This window comes from Doryrhamphus excisus, unplaced genomic scaffold, assembly GCF_030265055.1.
Source record: "Doryrhamphus excisus isolate RoL2022-K1 unplaced genomic scaffold, RoL_Dexc_1.0 HiC_scaffold_24, whole genome shotgun sequence".
NCBI classification, from domain to species: Eukaryota; Metazoa; Chordata; class Actinopteri; order Syngnathiformes; family Syngnathidae; genus Doryrhamphus; species Doryrhamphus excisus.
The window spans coordinates 467,809-484,519 of record NW_026652242.1 but is presented as its reverse complement, the minus strand read 5'-3'; the positions used below and the strand labels follow the sequence as shown (position 1 = coordinate 484,519).

Sequence of the window (16,711 nt, the reverse complement as noted above, 5' to 3'; positions counted from 1 at the left end):
AGAGCCCTTGCATTCTTCCCAATAGGTAAACCCTTTGTATCGGTGCCAAATATATACAGGATTCCCCACCTGCTGACTGAATGACACACGACAAATGGCGTCGTCTCAACGTTGCAAGCAGTTACTGTCTAGAAGAGTAAAGGCAGCATTGCCAGGTTGACATGCTCAGCTGGCACTATGGCTTAGCTGGTGAAAGTGCCTGTCTAATAAACAGGAGATCCTGGGTTCAAATCCCAGCAGTACCTGGGTGCTTGGTCCGTGAAACTTTGGCAGCTGAATTTTGATCCACGTACCTCTTTTTGTCACTTGCCCTTCAAAAACGAGTCTACGGTGCATCCACACCTGACATGATTGTTGTGGATCCCGTTACGCCAGAAAGTGCTTGAATCCAAAGAGTATGACATTGTGATGTTTTGTCATTCAGTGCCACTTTGCATAGGCTCAGCCACTTTTCTCCGACAGTACAAACCCATGTGGCATTGGTGGTTCAGTGGTAGAATTCTCGCTTGCCAAGCGGGAGCCCTGGGTCCAATTCCCAGCCAATGCAGAGTATCTCAGCTTGTACCTTTCTTTAGAGTTCATGTGAAAAAGTACAAAGGCTCTTTTTCCTGCGAAAGGGCAGAACTCAGAATGACACCTGAAAAGTAAGAGAACGGACCACCTGACAGTTAAGGTGGACAGCACTTGAGTATTTGCACATTTCTGTCAGAAGTAGAAACGTATTGAAACCTTACTGCAGTGATGCTGATGTAGTCTCTGTGCAATTGGTCAGAGCGTTGGACGGCCCCGCTTGTGTTGTTGACATTTGCTGCCAGCCAATCAGGATGCGAGACAGATGTCAGACAAGCAGAGAGACTTTGGAGAAATGAAGTCAGGTATTTGAATCCCGTCTAAGCCAGCAGTCAAGTCACAGTTTTCTTCTCCACAATATTATTTTTTTCCAATTAATCCCTATATAATTACAAATTATTCCTATCAGGCTTATATTGATACCAGTGCTTGAAATAAAATACAAAATCAATGCAATGTCACAAAGAATATTTATTTATCAGGTTGCCACACTCAAGAACACCGTCAATAATAATAAAAAAATCTACATGTAAGCAGTTATGAATAAAGAATATACACATTGTTCACTTATTTTGCCGCCTTTGTTTCTCCTTTTCATAAAACGGAGAGGCCTGGAACTCCCTCCAGCTCATCTCTTTTTCCATCCTGTGCTCTCTATAGATGGAGAACACTTTGGCAGGACAGTAGATGTACTTCTCTGAAGCCAGTGTGGATGCGGGGGCTTTTCCGGCCCTGCTTCAGCTGCATCCTGCAGAGGCACTTTCGGACAGGGGGTGGAGGAGATTCATCCCTCTTTCTCTTCTTCTGCTGTTTTTCCTCCACCCTCTTTCTTGTCTCATCCACCTCTCGCTGGAAGAAGTCTGTTTGACTGAAATCTTTAAATGGCATCTTAGGGTCTGTCAGACCTTCTGCAGCACTAAGATTATCTGACAGGGCCTTGTTGATGAACGTCGTGGTTGATGTCCCATCCACTTGATATTTTCATTTTGGTTGGCCACAGCACAGACATGGTTTTTGTTTGAGTTTTTTGGCACAGGAGGTGGTTGCTGCTGCTCCAACGGGGTATGAGCAGGTGGTGGTGGTGAAATAACCATCTCTGCAGGCAGTGTCACTACAGGCACAAGATGCAACTATTCCAACAAAGGGACAAATGATTACGTTTTTACCTGGCTTTGCTTTGGCTGAGCGAGAAGTCCTTTCAGGCAAGAAAACAGCAAAAAGCAACACACACCAGCCGTGACTCAGACAAAACACAGAATACAAACAACAACACGATTACGGCTATAAGCTATCCTTTTTTAGGTGAGAACCATGAACTCCTACTCAGAGGTGCGGATTGCTCATTCTCGCTGCTTCAAATTTGCCTGCGAGCAAACCTTGAACTTTAGACTCAGATCAATCGAAATGTTTGCCGACGCTCTTTCTCTGTCTTGTTGCCGTTTCTCATTGAGGTTTCCTGACTGAGAGCAGATCGGCCTCACGGCTGGTTGGTTGTCTTCCGTGCACGGGCAGACCTTTCCAGCAAGCATTGGTAGTGCTGGGCTGGTCGTTTCTTGCTCGGTCTGGCTGCACTCGCAAGCCAAGGAGCTCGGCGCGGTGCTGTGCCTGCCTCTTGTTTTAAACAAGGGGAGAGCGTGAACGCAGTCCCCCACTACCACAAATTATGCAGTCGAGATTCCCGCATTTGGGGAATTCGCAGAGGTCAGCTCAACCCATGTGCAATGGCTGAGCCTCGCCCTGGGTGAACCACCTTCTTGATCATGGTATCTCCCCTGGCAGGTAAGTATGAGTTGCACCGGTCCCGCCCGGACTAGTCTCTCGCACATGCCACATGCTGAGTGGTGGTCTCATCAGGTCGCCCACAACAAGCCCAGCCACTTGACCTGTGTCCAAATTCAGAGACAGGACTCTGGTTATCTCAAGGAGTCAGTCTGTATGGCACTCTTGTGACTTCATTCTGAGCAAAGGCAGCGGCAGCAAGTGGCTTAGTGCAGTTGCTGCAGACGTTCAATGCGGAGACTGAAGTACTGACTCCACGTCCCTAGTCACACCATGTAACATGAGAGGCCAATATGTTTAACCCTGACACGTGTAGATGTGCAAGGTCGTTGTGAGTCAGTGGGTTGTCAGGTTCAAACTCCTGTGACACTTGGAAAAACACTTAAATCCAGAAATACAGAAGAGACAGACAACAATATTCAAAGTTACTCGCAGCGAGGAGAGTGAAACCACATACCCAGTGACATGCCGCTCCACTGAGTATGTAGTTCAAACTCCTCTTTATTTATTCTCTTTCGGGGGTCCCTACTACATGGTCATGCAACTCTAGGGGTGGCAGTTGCACGAGCTGTATTTGTTTCTCTATGTGTATGTGTGTGTATGTGAGAGGAATTACTTTTATTGTTTTATGAGTTCTTATCTTGACACGTTCTTGCAGTATTAACGTGAACATCTGCAGGGTTGCGGTTGGTGCATCCAGGCACCTCCAGGACCTGGGGGTTGCTGGGGGTCTCTGATCAGGGTCACAGGAACATTTCTTCTTCAGCACATTCAAACACTCTTTCGATTGTCTAAGCAAATGGATATAAGGGTGATAACTGATGCTATATTCATTCTATCTACATTTTATTCTAACAAGGATCTATCCCTGAGCATCCGACAAATGCTCTGTCTCACCCTAAACCCAGTCCTGACAGCATTCTCAGTCGAGGACCTTGTCTTATTGTGTTGTCCATTGTGTGTCCATGTTTTGTTTATATTTCTGTTGTCAGTCGCTTCAGGATGACAACGGTTTGTGCTTCAAGATGACCCCAACCATTCGACCGAGGCCGAAGACAAATCCTATCTCCAGTCAAAACCTACCCAAACGTCAATTCCCTGACCGGGAATCGAACCCGGGCCGCGGCGGTGAGAGCGCCGAATCCTAGCCACTAGACCACCAGGGACTGCTTTATGTCTGCACTCAGCAAGGCAGAGACAGTGTCACTTTGACGTACTCCAGCAAAGGAACCAAAATAGTTCTGTGACTGGACCTTCTCTGCCAACATTGCAGCAGCAGGGGAATTACCGCAGATAGTAGAGCGCTTCCCTTAAATGTTAGACCCGAACCTCTTTTGTTTTGCTAATGTGGTCTGTTTTCTTAGCCCCGCAAATGTCCAAATGCACAATGTTTTTGCCTTTGTCGAGAGCATTGTAGTACATATGACATTTATGCTACATATGACATCAGAAATGATGGATATTTCTTCAACAGAACATGACGTCTGATTCAAAACATTTACTTGAAATGTTGGAGAGAAAAAAATGGAGTCGCTGAAACACATATGCAAGGCACTGCTGGGATTTGAACCCAGGACCTCCTGTTTACGAGACAGGAACTTTGACCAACTAAGCCACAGCGCCGGCGAAGGAGTGTCTTCAGTGTTAGGCGAACCACTGCATGACGGAAACCACACCAGTGGCCAGGCTTTCAACAGGACTGGTGAAATCCTGCCAGTGTAAGCGGACCGAATCCACGATTATTCTCCTCCTTGGTCTTCGCTGTGTCAAGGATGAGGATGTTGTTTGCATGCAACGACACCACAGCGGCCACCTCCTTCCTATGAGCCCCTTCGTGCAGGCCAGTGACGCACCCGATCAGTCATCCGGGAAATATGGATTGTGTGTCCAAACTGGGGACAGATGCCCGTGTACACACCTTCAGGGATCAAGCACATATCCTTGTTCCCATTTGTCACCTTGATTTTTTTGTGAAAGAAGGAATTGAACGGCCTTGCTTCCACCCAGTTTCCAACTAGGGACCTTTTGCATGTAAGGCAAACGTGCTAACCACTACACTATGAAGGGTGAGCCCTTTAAGGGGACTGGTGAAGCAGTTGCCAAACAATGACACAAGACGATGTGTCCAAAGTGGGGGCATATTGACAATTGTCCAAATCGACAAATTTTTCTCCCTTGTAGGGAAAATTGTTCCACAAATTATGGGCTTTTCTTCAACAAAACATGAAATCACAATCACGGCTTGACAGGTTTGGCTTGTAACCTCCTCTAACGTTGTCTGGAGGGGTGGTCCTTTGATGAATGAAGTTAAGGTCCTTTCAGCCTGCCAATAAGCATTTTCAAACTATTGGCAAAGTCGCAACGTAAACAGGGATTGTGCTCAAACCCAGGCTTGAACCACGGACCTTTAAATCTTAATTCTCGCACTCGCCCGACTGAGCGATTCAGCTGAAAGGTGGTGTTCCACTTTTTCAGTAGAGGCTAAAAGAGGGGCCAGGGTGAAGCTGTGTTTCTGCCACATGTGTTGCTGTGTACCTGGCCCAGGGTGTTCTCATCTTGGGTTGGTATGTCCCCATGCTGGTAATGTGGGGTCTACTCTTCTCCGCCTGAACAGGGACTTGAACCCTGGACAATCAGATTAAAAGTCTGATGCTCTACCAACTGAGCTATCCAGGCCCTTGATGAATGAGGACAACTCACAAGGCAAAATCTTCTGGCATACTGTACTTGACCTTGCAGAGATGAAGAAGCCCCTGTCCCGAAATTGCCACCTCCAAGATCGACGGAGGTCTTAAACTGCCCACATGGACAAGCCTAATATCTTGTGGACAAAAAGAGTTAATGGTCAGACAAGACAAAGGTTGAGCCAATCACCTGAACAATAAACTTTTGATCTGAGTGTCCGGGATTCAAGTCCCTGTTCAGGTGACCAGGTGGCCACAAGCCCTCCAACTAATGCACCTGCAGTTTAAGGCTATGTTCTGGATTATCAGTGTTTCGCCAAGAGTAAAATTGGGTCGAGCGAGAAGTCCTTTCAGGCAAGAAAACAACAAAAAGCAACACACACCAGCCGTGACTCAGACAAAACACAGAATACAAACAACAACACGATTACGGCTATAAGCTATCCTTTTTTAGGTGAGAACCATGAACTCCTACTCAGAGGTGCGGATTGCTCATTCTCGCTGCTTCAAATTTGCCTGCGAGCAAACCTTGAACTTTAGACTCAGATCAATCGAAATGGTTGCCGACGCCCCTTTCTCTGTCTTGTCGCCGTTTCTCATTGAGGTTTCCTGACTGAGAGCAGATCGGCCTCATGGCTGGTTGGTTGTCTCCCGCGGACGGGCAGACATTTTCAGCAAGCATTGGTAGTGCTGGGCTGGTCGTTTCTTGCTTGGTCTGGCTGCACTCGCAAGCCAAGGAGCTCAGCGCGGTGCTGCACCTGCCTCTTGTTTTAAACACAGGATAAGGGGAGAGCGCGAACACAGTCCCCCACTACCACAAATTATGCAGTCGAGATTCCCACGTTTGGGGAATTCGCAGAGGTCAGCTCAACCCATGTGCAATGGCTCGACCCTGGGTGAACCACCTTCTTGATCATGGTATCTCCCCTGCCAGGTAAGTATGAGTTGCACCGGTCCCGCCCGGACTAGTCTCTCGCACATGCCACATGCTGAGTGGTGGTCTCATCAGGTCGCCCACAACAAGCCCAGCCACTGGACGTACTCTGAGTTAAATTCAAAATCATTTCCAGTGAGGTTAATTTCCAATAATTGTAAAAGTTGTTTCTGGGGTCTTGTCCTGTCAGGGTATTCATCAAATATGTATTATAGCTTCTAGGCCCCTCTTGGTATCGATATTCGTGTACATATTGTCCACGTCTAGCGAAAAAAAGAAGGCCTGGGCCGGCAATTTAATTTTTTTGGACTAACTCTGTGACGAGTTGGCGATAGGAACCGGGTTCGGATCCCAGGATGCAGAGGACACCGTGTTCAGTTGCACTTCAAGTCTTTTAATTGGCTTACGTGACAACGAGGGGGTAACCAAGGACAACGGCATGTAAAAGGAACGAAAAGATGCCGCGGGTAAAAACCAGGAAATCAAAGTACTAACAGGGATCGAGGGGGCCACAGGGCGTGCAGCAGGAGTAGTCCACGTCGACTGGAGGGCACCCGGGATAGTCATGTAACCAGAAGGTCAGACGCGAGAGCATATGGCGTGGAGACCAGAACAATAGCCGAGTACCCTCCAGTCGCCACAGGTGGGTATAAATGGGGGAAATGGAATGAGGAACAGCTGTGGCACGTCCTGTGGCTCCTCCCAAGGTGGGAGTGGAGAAATCTAAAAGGGACAACAGAATTAGTAAGCAATATAAACAAGGAACAAGACTATACCACCCAAGCTACCGAATCATAGTTCAGGTGGAGCGTGACAGTATTCCCCCCCTCCATCAATGGACGCCACCTGGCGGAGCTCCAGGCTTGTTGGGGAACCTGCGATAGAAATCGGATATGAGGGTTTTGTCAATAATAAGTGATCTCGGGATCCATGATCGGTCCTCGGGACCGTAGCCCTCCCAGTCGATCAGAAACTGCGTTCCCCTGCCTCGGCGTCTTGCATCCAGGATGGACCTTACTGTGAACGCAGGGTGGCCGTCAACCTGCCGTGCGGGAGGTGGTGATGCAGGGGGGGGGATTCAGGGCGGATGAAGCCACCGGCTTGAGTTGGGACACATGGAATACAGGGTGGCGTTTGATAGATGCTGGAAGTATAAGGTGTGTGGTCACAGGATTGATCATGTGTTTAATCTCGTATGGCCCAATGAATCGAGGGGACAGTTTCCTAGATTCGCCTGCCAGGGAGATGTTGCGGGATGCCAGCCATACCTTCTGGCCAGGTTTGTAGTTCGGGGCTGGTTTGCGGTGGCGGTTGGCCAGCCTCTGGTTGCGCCTGGCAGTACGCGAGAGGGCGACCCTGGTGTTGCGCCAAACCCGGTGAGCCCGACGGAGTAAGGCAGCCAAGGAGGGGACTGTGCACTCGGGTTCCTGGGAGGAAAAGATGGGGGGTTGAAAGCCATGAACAACATGGAATGGCGAGAGGCCTGTCGCGGAGCAGACCAGGGTATTGTGGGCGTACTCTACCCAAGGGAGGTAGGTGGACCAGGAAGACGGACGCTGGTGACAAACACATCTCAAGGCTGCCCCCAAGTCCTGGTTAGCACGCTCGGATTGTCCGTTGGACTGCGAGTGGTAGCCTGATGACAGGCTGGGTCGGGCCCCCAGGGACTTACAGAAAGCCCTCCAAGTGGCTGAAGAAAATTGAGGGCCCCTGTCAGACACTATGTCCTGTGGGATCCCGTGCAGGTGGACCACATGCAGGACCAAGAGTTTGGCCGTCTCCATTGAGGAGGGGAGCTTGCGGAGGGGGACGAAGTGTGTCAATTTGGAAAATCTGTCCACAATGGTCAGAATAACGGTAAAGCCACTAGATGGGGGTAATCCGGTAACAAAGTCCAAAGCGATATGGGTCCAGGGCCGGGACGGGACTGGAAGGGGTCGTAGCAATCCAGCAGGAGGCTGATGAGAAGATTTATTCCTGGCGCAGACGGAGCAGGCTGCGACAAAGCTCCTGGTGTCAGCATGAAGGGTAGGCCACCAGAACCGCTGAGCCAGGAGGAAGGCGGTCCGTCGAGCCCCGGGGTGGCAGGCGATTTTAGAGGCGTGAGCCCACACCAGCACCTCGGGACGGAGTGCCGCCGGGACGAACAAGCGGTTGGGGGGGCATCCAGCTGGGGTGAGTGAGTCCTTGGCCGCCTCTGCCACGCGCCTCTCTACCTCCCATCGCAGGGCCCCTATGATTCGGGACTGTGGCAGGATGGTCTCTGGGAGGGAGTCCTCAACTGCGGGCGCAAACATCCTGGACAGGGCATCAGGCTTCCCATTGAGTGACCCCGGGCGAAAGGTGATGCAGAAGTCAAACCTGGTAAGGAAGAGGGCCCACCTTGCCTGCCGGGGGTTCAGGCGGTGGGCAGAGCGGATGTAGGCCAGATTCCGATGGTCCGTGTAGATGGTAAAGGGGTGAGTGGCGCCCTCCAGCCAATGCCTCCATTCTTGTAAGGCCAGTACCACCGCCAGGAGCTCCCGATTCCCAATGTCATAATTACTCTCGGCCGGAGATAGACGACGGGAGAGGAAGGCACAGGGGTGCAGTTTCTGATCGGTGGTGGAGCGCTGGGAGAGCACGGCCCCGACCCCAGAGTCGGAAGCGTCGACCTCAACAAAAAAAGGGAGAGAGGGGTTAGGATGTACCAGTACGGGAGCAGACGTAAACAGGGATTTGAGGCGCTGGAAGGCCTTTGTAGCCTCAGGAGACCACACAAAGGGTACCTTGGATGAAGTAAGCTTATTCAAGGGTTCTGCCACCTTACTGAAGTTCCGAATAAAACGACGGTAAAAGTTGGCGAACCCCAGGAACCTCTGCAACAGCTTCCTTGACGTAGGAGTAGGCCAGTCAACCACTGCCTGAACCTTGGCAGGGTCGGGTCTGAGTTGGCCTTTCTCCACTATAAACCCCAGGAAAGACACAGAGGAAGCATGAAACGTACACTTCTGGGGTTTGACAAATAGTCTGTTCTCCAGGAGTCTCTGGAGGACTAATCGGACCTGCTGGCGGTGTACCGAAACGGAGGGGGAAAAAATTTAAATATCGTCCAGGTAAACGAACACGAAACGACCAATCATGTCCCGCAAGATATCATTTATCAGGCATTGGAAGACGGCAGGGGCGTTAGTAAGGCCGAAGGGCATCACAAGGTATTCGAAATGCCCGAGTGGCGTATTAAAGGCCGTTTTCCACTCATCGCCCTCTCGGACACGCACCAGGTGATAGGCGCTACGTAGATCGAGCTTAGTAAACACGGCGGCCTCGTGCAGGGAAGTAAAAGCAGAATAGAGAAGGGGAAGGGGATATTGATTCCTGACCGTGATTTTATTAAGAGCACGAAAGTCGATGCAGGGGCGTAGGGAGCCGTCTTTGTTTTTGACAAAGAAGAACCCTGCCGCGAGGGGGGAAGATGATGGTCGGATGTGACCGGCAGCGAGGGAGGTGGAGATGTACTCCTCGAGAGCACAGTGTTCGGGTTGAGAGATATTGTACAAGCGTGATGCGGGGAGTGGTGACCCGGGAAGCAAATCAATGGCGCAGTCATAGGAAGGGTCATGGCCCGGTCTTTGCGGAACACGTCACTAATGGAATGATACTCCCCCGGAACCAGGGACAGGTCAGGGCGGTCAATGGTGGTTAAGCCGACAGGGGGCGCGGGGGGTAAGGCGGCACGAAGACAACGGCTGTGACAATATGCACTCCAGTTGGAAATAGTTAAAGTCTTCCAATCAAAGTTAGGACCATGCTGGCGAAGCCAGGGGAGCCCAAGTACTAACGGCGCTGAGCGAGAGGGCATAAGAAAAAATTTAGTGACCTCTTGGTGGTTACCCGACAGTAGTAAGGATAAGGTGCATGTCTGATGCGTAATACAAGCCAGGTGGCGCCCATCAAGCGAGCGGACATTCTTGTGGTGGACAAGTTCGACTGTGGGAATTTTAAGAGAACTGACCAGTCCGCTATCGATGAAGTTCTCATCTGCCCCGGAGTCAATTAATGCAGTGATGGGAGAAGCTCCCCCCGCCCATGATATCGTACCTTCGACCTGAAGTCGACCCACCAGGGAGGATGACGTCGCCGGTGTGGTAGGAGCGGGGAGTGCCAGCAGCTGGGGAATATCCCCGGTGGAGGATGAGCGTTGACGTGATGGGCGTACCGGGCAGCGGGAAATCATATGTGTGGGGCTCCTGCAGTACAGGCACAGCCGCAGGCGTAGACGGCGACTCCTCTCCGCCGACGAAAGGCGGCTGGCTCCCAGCTGCATGGGGACGACGCCCCTGACGTCGTCAGACGGCGCTCCGCCACTAGAGGAGGGAGGAAGGAGCGGAGCCGGAAGAGCCCCGGGAGGTGGAGGTTGGAGCCGGCGTGTTGGTATGAGAGGCTCCGCCCTCCGCTGCGCGGTGCGCTCCCGCAGCCGGTTGTCAAGGCTAATGGATAGCAAGATTAGCTCCTCCAGCGTCTGCGTCTCATCCCGAGCGGCCAACTCGTCCTGCACACGTTGGCTGAGGCTCGCCCGGTACGCGCTTCGCAGCGCCTTGTCATTCCAGCCGCTCTCTGCCGCCAGGATACGGAAGGAGATTGAGTGGTCGGCCACTGACGCGCCGTCCTGCCGAATCACGAGGAGGCGGCTGCCTGCCTCTCTCTCTCTCACCGGATGGTCAAATACGCTCCGGAGTTCCGCGATGAACAGAGGTAGGCTGGCGCATAGTTCTGGTTTCACCTCACACACCGACATCGCCCAGCTTGCCGCACATCCCGCTAGCAAGCTGAGCATGTACTCCACCTTGGCTGCTTCCGTGGCATATGTGTGAGGCTGTTGTGCAAAAATGAGGGAGCACTGGTGGATGACCAACCGGCATTGTCCGAAATCCCCTTCGTACCTCATGGGGTGGGGGATACTGGGCTCCCGGGGGAAGTAGTTGGGAGACAACGCGCCAGCTGCGCTTCCGGCGGCATGTGGAAGAGGATCTGTCGTGGAGGTAGCGGGCCTGCTTGACAGCTGCGCGTGTAGCTCCCTAACGAGTGTGGTTAGCTCGTTAAGGGTTTGCTCGTGATGGCTTATTCGCTGGCCGTGGGCTCTGAGGGCTTGTCGCACCCCGTCGTCCTCTGCGGGATCCATACCTGACTCGGCTATTCTGTGACGAGTTGGCGATAGGAACCGGGTTCGGATCCCAGGATGCAGAGGACACCGTGTTCAGTTGCACTTCAAGTCTTTTAATTGGCTTACGTGACAACGAGGGGGTAACCAAGGACAACGGCATGTAAAAGGAACGAAAAGATGCCGCGGGTAAAAACCAGGAAATCAAAGTACTAACAGGGATCGAGGGGGCCACAGGGCGTGCAGCAGGAGTAGTCCACGTCGACTGGAGGGCACCCGGGATAGTCATGTAACCAGAAGGTCAGACGCGAGAGCATATGGCGTGGAGACCAGAACAATAGCCGAGTACCCTCCAGTCGCCACAGGTGGGTATAAATGGGGGAAATGGAATGAGGAACAGCTGTGGCACGTCCTGTGGCTCCTCCCAAGGTGGGAGTGGAGAAATCTAAAAGGGACAACAGAATTAGTAAGCAATATAAACAAGGAACAAGACTATACCACCCAAGCTACCGAATCATAGTTCAGGTGGAGCGTGACAAACTCGACAAAATTGTAGGTATCTTTCACATAAGCCAAATGTTTGTTGGAGAGTGGGTTAAGATAGAAGTCAATAAATATAGCCGTACCATATGTTTCACTACCACAATCCGATACAATTGGTCTACCCGGGGGATGTGGTGTGGGGGATTCCAAGTCTCGGGTTTTGATGGATTTTTGATAGATGAGTTCTTTGATGATTTTTCGAACTAGGGGTATCGTTTGTGTATACATGGGTTGTGTAAGTTTTTTATAAGTGGGGTCCCCTGATTGTCTTTGTCCTTCCCAGACGTACTGTTCTCTGCTAAGAATTACTATAGATGATCCCTTGTCCACTGGTTTGATAACTATGGAGCTATCCCTATTCAATTCCTTTAGTGCGGCTCTTTCCCTTTTGGTTAGGTTATCCTTTTCCTCAGGTTTTTGTTCGGCTAGTTCCCTATCTTTTCTAATTAGGGTGTGTAGGGCGGGGGAGATTGTGTTACAGGGGGGGAGGGGGGCAAATCGAGGGGGGATGGAACTTTGGCTATGCGCTTTTTTCTTCTTCTTCTCTACCGAAAAATTCAATAAGTCTAAGCCGTCTATGATATTCTTGCACATCCCAAAGTAGTCTTTTGTGTTTTTCCAATTTATAATTCTTGTTTTCTGATTGAGTAGGTATAAAAGGTAGGCCTTTTGGATAACAGGCATTGCTTCAGCAGTGGACGTGGTCTGGGTATGCAGTCTGGGTCTGTGTGGAACAGATTGTCCTGCAGAAGCGGGATGGACGGTAGTCTATCCTCAATATACTCATTGAGGGTCCTCAGTAGGCATTAGTATGGTGAGTGGTTAACTAATGGGATGAAAACTGCCGCCTCCAGGAAGACCCGCTTGGCCTCTTTCCAAAGGGCCTGCAACTGCCTGGAGGTGGTCTCTTTGAATTTCTGAGTTCTACTGTTGATCCCGAAGGACAACACCAGTTTTTCCACGCTTGTCCTCAAGGAGATTTGTTGTTTATTTTGCGTGCGACCGAGTTGGTGGCGGTGCAGGGGACAGCGTTCCTCAAAATCCCTCCGTCATCGATCATGTCCACCATGATGTCCCCATGAGTCAAGTGTGGTCCCGCGGCATTACCTATGGAGACACGATTGGCTTGATGAACCATTTCAGATACATTCAATCCTGAAAAATGACACATAAATATGTGAATGACTGCCTTGGCGAGTAGCGCCTCGGCTACTCCTAAAGGTGGCCCCGCGGAAAGCTGTCAACCTGCAGATCTGGGAAGTCATGTGGTGGGAACCGGGACACGTTAGAATCTCCCAGGATGACAAATTTCTTCCACACGGTAAGTTTCCGGTCGACCATTTTCCTGGTGGTGTTCCAATGTCGCTGGACCAGTTGCTTTTGGCTCCCGCCAATTGAGCCGGACATGGAGCTGTCGAAACTGATGTCCGCCAGCAGCTCTTCCCATTGGCCTTCTTTTTCCACAGGTGATTTCGTTGGCGGCGTGGAAGTCAGCAGTGGGGTGTCGTCAAGTAAGTTCTCTGACTCCCAACGGCAGAGGGCCTCTGTTGCCGGGGAGGGGGCCGGGTCCATGGGGGAAACCACTTCCCCTCGCGCCATCAGGTCCAGGTGCAGGGACAGCTGGTCCCCGTACTCGTCGGGTTCCTCTTGTTGGCAAGTAATGCAACACGAACCACGTCTGCAGTTGTCGGGAAAGGGTCCTCTTGTTTATTTAATACAGCACTTATATAGACCTCATGAACAATAACGATGACGTGGATTTCCAGAATTCAGTCCCTATCTGGTCATGCCTCCTGACTGGACCTAAGTATTTTGGCAGAACATCTTGGACTCCAAACATCCGAAAACATCTTGTGTAACAATCAGGTCAGGTTGGCCTCCCCAAGTCACGTAGCCCTCTTAAGTTCAACTAGAGTTTACCAAGAAGAAAAGTCATATGCAATGTGCAAAAGAGTAGTCATTTTACAATATATTCCCCCCTTATGGGGGTACCAAACTCCCAAAACAACAAATAATGTCTCTTGGTCCAGTCTTGGCCCCTTGGCACGTTACCATTTCCGAAGAGAATTCACATATGACATTCAAGGGGATCTCGCTGCCCTCCTGGAACATGGGCCTGGGGAAGGGGAAGTGTTGTGGTCTGGGATTCAAGGCCCAGGGCGAGAGCAGAATTGGTTAAGAGCAATGTTTCTGCTCACATTTTCACCGCCCAGAGGATTATTGTGCCTCTGTACAAACGGTGTTGGCCATCTTCAGTCCCTTTCTTCGACCACCCGCCGATGGTCAGCACGATGTCATCTGGAGGGACCCTTTGTAATGAGGGGCTCCTTTCGTCGAGATGAGGTGGTGACTTGCCACATCACATGTAGGAGGAGGGCGGTCCTCCGGAATGGTTCAGTCGGCGGGTTCCCTTGGTTGGCGCCAACTTCGCTGGAACGTTCCCTTCCTAACTCTGACCCTATGCTTACTATTTGAGTGTCTGGTGACTATTGCAATTTATGAGTTACATAAATAACATATCCACTACACCCTTTAATATATAAATGGAATCTAACTGCAAAACAAATCTAAACAAAACACACCTTTGTGTCTATAGTGAGCGTGTAAAGTCCTTAATGCTCTAAAGTACTGTATAAGGCAACTGGAATAGTGAGTGACTGATATACTCCTAACATAGTAAGTAGTGCTGAACAACTGAACCAGTACACGTGTTACTACTGATTGACTGGTATTACCCACACTTATTAACTGTAAGTGAGTGCAGTCCCGTCAAGTCCCTTGCCCTTCTAGATCAGTCCTGTCCATGGCATGGCGGTTTCTCAAGCAATATCAGCATAGTTCGTGGAGAGGACTCGCATAGTGACTTAAAGATGGTGATGTTCAGCTCAAGGTCCGGCTCCCTTGCCAATCATAGCAACAGTCATACCTCATGGCTCATCGAGTCCTCTGAGTCAGTGCCATCATCCTCACGATCGTCCGGATTGGGAAATAGGTAAGGCTGCTCAACCACCTTATAGGGTCCCAATCGTCTTGGCTCGTGCCACTTTCGCCTGTACACTTTGATGTACACCTGGTTGCCTGGCACCACCAAGTCACCTTTGTCGACTCAGGAACCCTTTTTTCTCCTGCACATAGATAGCTCCATGTATGGCAGTTAACATATTTTATATAGTCAATTCATTTTGCAACTGCTCAAGTGGGGGCCCTTTATAAGGCCCTCTCAAATGCAGTGCTGGCATGGGTCGACCCGTAAGCATCTCATGCGGTGTTAGATGTGTAATTCTGTTAGTTTGCATGCGATAGCTCATTAATGCAATTGTTAGTGCATCCGCACAATTTAACTTTGCGCTAGCACAGATTTTACTGAGCTTGGCTTTGAGTGTCCCATTTACTCGTTCTACCATTCCCTGGGACTGGGGATGATAGACAAACCCGAACCTTTGTTTTATTCGCAGTTGTTGTACAATATGGTTTGGGTTTGGGTTTGGGTTAGGGTTAGGCTAACCCTACTTTTTGCACGAACGCCGGACCATTGTCTGAACTTATTTCTGATGGTTAGGATGAACTTTTTATAATACAATTTATACACGATCTCTCGTACCATTGGCATTGTCTGCCGAACAATTGGATTTTGTAGTTTTCTATATCTTTGATCGTTCAGCTGTCGATAAACCTCTTGGGTGTACTGTTCTCGTCCCAAAATCACCACCGCGCTCTCTTTATCTGCTGGTTTGATTACGATTTGTCTGTTTGTTCTTAATTCTTTTAAAGCTTTGGCCTCGGCCCTGGAAATGTTCATCTTTTCGCGTCTTGCCCGCATGATTTGGGTGAACGCTTCCAAATCCTGAACCACGGACCTTTAAATCTTAATTCTCGCACTCGCCCAACTGAGCGATTTCAGCTGCAAAGGTGGTGTTCCACTTTTTCAGTAGAGGCTAAAAGAGGGGCCAGGGTGAAGCTGTGTTTCTGCCACATGTGTTGCTGTGTACCTGGCCCAGTGTGTTCTCATCTTGGGTTGGTATGTCCCCACGCTGGTAATGTGGGGTTGACTCTTCTCCACCTGAACCGGGACTTGAACCCTGGACAATCAGATTAAAAGTCTGATGCTCTACCAACTGAGCTATCCAGGGCCTTGATGAATGAGGACAACTCACAAGGCAAAATCTTCTGGCATACTGTACTTGACCTTGCAGAGATGAAGAAGCCCCTGTCCCGAAATGGCCACCTCCAAGATCGACAGAGGTCTTAAACTGACCACATGGACAAGCCTAATATCTTCTGGACAAAAAGAGTTAATGGTCAGACAAGACAAAGGTTGAGCCAATCACCTGAACATTAAACTTTTGATCTGAGTGTCCGGGATTCAAGTCCCTGTTCAGGTGACCAGGTGGCCACGAGCCCTCCAACTAATGCACCTGCAGTTTAAGGCTATGTTCTGGATTATCAGTGTTTCGCCAGGAGTAAAATTGGGTCGAGCGAGAAGTCCTTTCAGGCAAGAAAACAACAAAAAGCAACACACACCAGCCGTGACTCAGACAAAACACGGAGCGCCGTCTGATGACGTCGGGAGTGTCGTCCCCATGCAACTGGGAGCCAGTCGCCTTTCGTCAGTGGAGAGGAGTCACCGTCAACACCTGTGGCTGTGCCTGTACTGTGGGAGTCCTACACACAATTTCCCGCTGTCCAGTTCGCCCAGCACGCCAACGCTCTTCCTCCACCAGGGATATTCCCCAGCTGCTGGCACTGCCCGCTCCAACCACACCGGCTGCGTCATCCGCTTTGGTGGGCCGACTTCTGGTGGAAGGTACGATATCCTGGGCGGGGGAAGCTTCTCCTACCACAGCATTAATTGACTCTGGGGCGGACGAGAACTTCATTGATAGCGGACTGGTCAGTTCTCTCAACATTCCTACTGTTGAGCTTGTCCCCCACAAGAATGTCCGCTCGCTAGATGAACATCACCTGGCATGCATTACGCATCAGACGTGCGCCATATCCTTGGTGCTGTCGGGTAACCACCACAAGGTCACAATTTTTTTTCTTATGCCCTCTCGCTCAGCT

General features: G+C 50.4%; 6 non-coding genes across 6 annotated transcripts; 1 reads left to right on the top strand and 5 right to left on the bottom strand.

Annotated features, from left to right (window-relative positions):
* The first annotated feature begins 476 nt into the window (after nt 1-476).
* Nucleotides 477-547, top strand: trnag-gcc (transfer RNA glycine (anticodon GCC)). The gene has a single exon. It is a non-coding gene; the product is annotated as a tRNA-Gly (tRNA).
* Nucleotides 548-2,193: 1,646 nt separating this feature from the next.
* On the bottom strand, nt 2,194-2,357 carry LOC131111118 (U1 spliceosomal RNA). Its single transcript, XR_009121115.1, has one exon. It is a non-coding gene; the product is annotated as a U1 spliceosomal RNA (small nuclear RNA).
* Nucleotides 2,358-3,443: 1,086 nt separating this feature from the next.
* trnae-cuc (transfer RNA glutamic acid (anticodon CUC)) lies at nt 3,444-3,515 on the bottom strand. The gene has a single exon. It is a non-coding gene; the product is annotated as a tRNA-Glu (tRNA).
* A 383-nt stretch (nt 3,516-3,898) lies between these two features.
* trnat-cgu (transfer RNA threonine (anticodon CGU)) lies at nt 3,899-3,972 on the bottom strand. Its single transcript has one exon. It is a non-coding gene; the product is annotated as a tRNA-Thr (tRNA).
* Nucleotides 3,973-4,952: 980 nt separating this feature from the next.
* On the bottom strand, nt 4,953-5,025 carry trnak-uuu (transfer RNA lysine (anticodon UUU)). The gene has a single exon. It is a non-coding gene; the product is annotated as a tRNA-Lys (tRNA).
* Nucleotides 5,026-5,816: 791 nt separating this feature from the next.
* On the bottom strand, nt 5,817-5,975 carry LOC131111122 (U1 spliceosomal RNA). The gene has a single exon (XR_009121119.1). It is a non-coding gene; the product is annotated as a U1 spliceosomal RNA (small nuclear RNA).
* Between the last annotated feature and the right edge of the window lie 10,736 nt (nt 5,976-16,711).